Source organism: Cavia porcellus, unplaced genomic scaffold, assembly GCF_034190915.1.
Source record: "Cavia porcellus strain 051 isolate PalLab524CR breed Dunkin Hartley unplaced genomic scaffold, mCavPor4.1 scaffold_12, whole genome shotgun sequence".
Taxonomy (NCBI): Eukaryota; Metazoa; Chordata; class Mammalia; order Rodentia; family Caviidae; genus Cavia; species Cavia porcellus.
The window spans coordinates 34,487,501-34,492,500 of record NW_026947495.1 but is presented as its reverse complement, the minus strand read 5'-3'; the positions used below and the strand labels follow the sequence as shown (position 1 = coordinate 34,492,500).

General features: G+C 39.9%; 1 protein-coding gene and 1 long non-coding RNA gene across 3 annotated transcripts in view; one reads left to right on the top strand and one right to left on the bottom strand.

The window, feature by feature from the left end:
• The window catches only part of LOC134478280 (uncharacterized), a 2,634-nt gene extending 1,029 nt beyond the window's left edge, over positions 1-1,605 (bottom strand). Inside the window, exons 1-3 of the long non-coding RNA XR_010050787.1 lie at positions 1,462-1,605; positions 671-708; positions 1-540 (exon numbers count right to left, since the gene is read on the bottom strand). The exon at positions 1-540 is cut by the window's left edge and continues 1,029 nt beyond it. This is a non-coding gene — a long non-coding RNA (uncharacterized LOC134478280). The remainder of the gene's footprint in view (positions 541-670; positions 709-1,461) is intronic.
• The window catches only part of Zeb2 (zinc finger E-box binding homeobox 2), a 127,120-nt gene that overhangs the window by 65,324 nt on the left and 56,796 nt on the right, over positions 1-5,000 (top strand). The gene's annotated exons all lie outside the window — the stretch shown is intronic.

Sequence of the window (5,000 nt, the reverse complement as noted above, 5' to 3'; positions counted from 1 at the left end):
GATTGAAAAGCAGAATTAGTAGGCACATCCCACTGGTATTGCTATAATTAATATAACATATCTTGGCATTCAGGTCTATGACATGCCATCCCAAAATACCTGATCAAAAAGACCTGTACATATGTCTGAAATGCCCCCAAAACCATTTGCTCTGTCTTAAAACATTGCAAAAGTTTGGCAACTTTTCTGAATTAGAATTGTGTAAATCCTATGTTGAGCTGGACATCATGAGAACTGCATGTTTAAATCTCTTTGCTGCCCCAATTCAGTTTGTAACCTTTAACAAATCATTTCACCCCAGTGTTTGTCCTTTTCCTCAAATAATGAACTTGGTTTCATGGTCACTGCTTGCTGAAGGACGGTCACATGAGTGATTCAATGTGAGGCCAGCTCTCAAAAGGGCCACCAATTCTGTGTCAAGGAAGGTACCTTTGTTCTGATCAGAAAGGGAATATGCAAAGTTTCAAGACTCAGCTTCACTTCACACTTCATCTGACTGGACCTTGAATCTCAGCTACTTCTTCCTGCCTTATTTTCAACCTAAAAGCCAAGAAAAGCAAAGATTTGAATTTTAGAGTTACAGGTGCTATAGGTCTTCATGGGTTTTGACAGGACTGTTTGTTAGGACTGAGGGGTGTTGCTAGGATGCAAAGGGAAATGCTGTTTTTACCTTCATTGAGAGTGTTGTTATTGGGCATAAGCACCCGCCTGGCAAGCATGAGGTCGTGAGTTCAATCCCCAGTACAACAACAACAACAAAAAAAGAAAGAAAGAAAGAAAGAAAAAGTGTTGGTATTTAAGTTGTTAACGTATGGTTTTAGCTTGCATGTTAAAAATGAGAATGGTAAGCAGCAAAGAGCCAGAAGAAATAACCAAGATGTTTTCCTGAACAGCTATCCCTGTTTTCTGTTTGATTTTACTCAGAATTCAAAACCCTGTGTCACCTCCAGTCTGCTTCTTTCTGAGTATCTTTAGTACAGAAGATCGTTAGTAGGCAGACATGGTCACACTTGCCTGTAACCTCAGCACTTGGGAGCTGGGAGGCTGAGGCAGGAGAATTGCAAGTCTGTGACCATCCTTGGCTACAGAGCAAGACGTTGTCTCAAAACCAACAACAAAACAAAAAGAAGTTCATCGTTAGGTTTTTCTCAGTATTCAGGTCAAGATGCTGTTACCCAGGCCAGGAATTGTATTGCCAGCTCAGTATAATGTACCTTCTTTACCCTGGGCAGGGCAGACTGAGATCTCAGCCAGTTATACTTTCCAAAGCTGCATCACCTTCCTTCTCAGGCATTTCCAAGGCATGGATGCTCATGTCTAAAAATCTCCTGCACTGCTGACTAAAAAAGATAAATGCCCAAGCATAACAGAAGCCGAGCACCCAGGCAGGATAATTGGAATGCATGTGCTCTTTGAGAGACACCAAATCGACATCCTCCCCTTGCCAGTCGCATTTCTCACCTGCTCCTGTGGTGCCCACCTGTGGCTCCCTGGCATTGCCGATGCCTGCAAATGGGAGATTTCCAAGTTCAAAATGAAGGCTTTCTCTTCCATGGTGAAACTCTACAGTCCAGTGTGAGGTTCTGCAAAGGAATTAAGGACAAGGAGGAGTCCTAGTTTGTGCCATTGCTCCCCTGTTTATGTTCTTCCTTGACTATTCCCACGCCCCCTCTCCAGATTTTTGCCTGGCTTTTATAGCCTCTAGTAATTATATCAGCAGCAAGGAGTCTATTTTTGTCTCTTTTGAATATGTGTAATGTAAATGTGAAGCACCATAAAATATCTTTTTAGACTGTACCTTGCACGCATGGTTTTGAAAACTATAATGCAGCATTTAGAGAAATGTTGCATTTTGGTCTCAGACAGGTGAGAAATAGAAAGCCAAATTTTACCACTTAGCTGCATGAACTTTCCTTAAGTCCCTTATCATTTTGCAGATTTATTTTCTTCTGAAAAGTGGAATCCTACCATCTACTTCATCAGGTGGTGGTTCAGTGTCTTAAGTAGCACCTGGATGCCCCCTTTTCACAGCAGGCACCCCCCCCCAAGTCCTAAATTATACGTTTTATGTTTAAATGTCATGACCTTTCAGTGCCCTATACCACTCTTCAAAACAGAGTGAGAATAAGATCATACCATCTCAATGTGACTTACTAAAAATTATCATAGGATTCAATCTCAAAATTATTATGTAAGAAAATTCTATGCAGTTCTATCGCTGAATATTGTCCCTGGATTTCACAAGTAATAATAGTAACAATCACCTATCATTTATTAAGCACTTACTATATACTGAGCTCTAGGTACTTTAAATCTAATCTTCACAAGCTCCCATGGATAGAGACTGCTTAGATCCTCCATTTAATGGTGAACACTAAAGCAGGTTAAATATCTCATCAAAACCCCCTAGTTAGGAAGATGAAGAGTTAGAATTCAAAAACGTAGGCAGCTTGATCCTGGAACTTAGAGAAAAATAATGCAAAAGAGGAACCTCCCCATTCTTAGCTTCTCCAGTTTCTAGTGCAAAGTTGTTTCCTCTGTTTGCACTTCCTTTTTGGAGGTGGCCCCTTTGGCAGACCAAATGGGTAGCAGAAGGACAGGTCAAGCTGGGATCCTCTCTTAGCTGCTAGTAACAAGGCTGACCTGCTTCAAGGCAGAAAATGGCCTCTGGTGTTCAGGCGGTCCGATGCAGCGGTGGATTTTCTGTGGCTCCTTAGTTTATGTTTAACTGAACATAGTTGGAGCAAATCCAGATAATTAGGACAAAATGTGGGGTTTTGTAGGTCAAAAGTTGTGTTTTAGTCCTGGAGAATGAGCGAGATGGGAAGTGAGTGGGGGACATAGTAAGGAGTTGTAATAAAAATAAAGAGCATCTTTTCTGCACATAAAATTCAGTGATCAAAGAAAGACTACATAGGGGCATGTTAGACATACAAAAGAATAACAGAAGGTATGACATGGGTAAGATAGAGAGAACCAGTTACAGTTTTCTCCACTTTTCATAAGTTATTCATAAATTATCCCTACCTTTTTTGTCATTGTAATTACATCGTGCTGAGGAGAATAGTGCAATAGACCTTGTTTGTGTGGAAAAGGTTACTGACCAGGTTCTTGGCAGCTGGAGAAAGGTTCACATGTAAAACAGAACAGGGATCTGAAGAGCAGGGTGTAAGATGAGATTTAGAGACGTCTGATAACTTTTTTATTTTTTTATTTTTGGTAATGGGGATAGAACTCATGACTTTGCAGGTACTTAGGCCACTGAGCTAAACCCCTGGCAGTCTGATAACTTTTAAATGCCAACGTTTTCCAACTTTTTATCAAATTTTAAAATCAACTTTCTGAAACTGACAACTATTTAACTTAACCCTTAATCTTGGATACGCTTCCCTTATGGGTTATCAGCAAACTCACATGTGAAACTCGTATGTTGAGAGAAGAAAAAAAATGAAAGTAAATTGGTTCATGGTCATCAAAATACCCTGCGATCCAGGATACCAGAGGAAATCTCACTAGGCACCAGTTGGACGACATCCATCCAGAGTCCAGAGATTGCTGTAGATGGTGTGTGTAATTTGTTTTGTGAAACCAGAATTGTGAAGACAAAAATCCATGCTAAATGGTTACATTGTTCATTTACTAAATTAAAGAAGGAAACAAGAGTGAGAGGGAAAAAGTGTATAGGGATGGAGAAAAAGTTGGTTAGATCTCCTTTGGCCTTGAAGCAAAGCCTGTTTGGGTAAATGGAAGAAGTTGGTGTAAGAGGGAGCGATCTGAAGGCATCGCTTGAATGCTTGACAGTATCTCAACGTGAGCATGTCTAGCTGTGGTCTGAGACTGGGGACTATCAACTAGAGATTCCTTCATTTAACTGTCTGTGTAAAAGTTAGAACATGCACACTTAATTTTAGGAAAAGAAGGAAGGGAAAAGGAAAGAATGGAAATGGTGTTTTACAGAGTAATCTCAGGTGTTCTGCCTCCTCTGAAAAACAACTGCAGCAAAATCCACTAAAAAGCAAAAATGTGGACACACTTAAATGCATTTCTAAAGACTTCAATTTAATAACTTTGCAAGACAGTAAGACCAATGACCCAATAGAGCTCCCCGTAATTATAATTCTGAGATTCCCCGAAGGACAGAGTCCTATGAATACTGCCTAAAATGACCATCCATTTGCTACTCAACTGAGAGCGTTTAGGAATTTCCTCAGGTTCTGATTTATACTTCTAAATATTTCTATTTTCACTTTTTTTAAAGGGATGCTTTTTTGTTTTTGTATGATTGCATAACATCATACTCTCTGTTGCGGGTTAGAAAATGGAAGCTTAGGAGAAAAGTAGATCTTGGTTTGCAGCTGAGAGCAAAGGTACCACCTGAGCATCTTCTGCAGGCTGGGATGCTTCTTTAGATTAATGTATATCCATAATCAGCTTAACTAAGCAGGTAAAGTGTTCATTATTGAGGCTGGGTTTTCAAAGGGAGAGAGAGAGAGCAAGACAGAGAGAGAGAGAGAGAGAGAATGGATGTGGAAGAGTGAGAAGAACAAACAAGTCAAAGCATTTGTTCATGCTGCAATCTACACATCAATTATCCTGCTGTGCTAATTACCACCTTTCCATACCCCAGGTACCTAAGCATTCACACTTACTCACTCTTTCAAGCCTCAGATCAAAAAAAAGGAAAGAAATGATAGAAGCGGGAGATGATGAACCTAGAGGTGAAATACATTCTAGATCAAAATTTCCTTTACACACAGAAGTATAAATAAGGGACTTCTCCCTTTTGCTATTGTTGTTTTAGACAATTAAACATTTGCAAATGTTTTAATTGCAAAATATTACTTACTGTCAGGCTTCCAGGAGTGCTTCCATCTAGTCAGCCCTTGTTTTGATGTTTAAAAGAAGACAGAGGTGAGAATTGCTGGTCTTGCCTGAGATTTTGGGGTTGCACCACTAGGATGAGATCAGAGCATTAAAAGTCAGTGACTACTAATTATCAG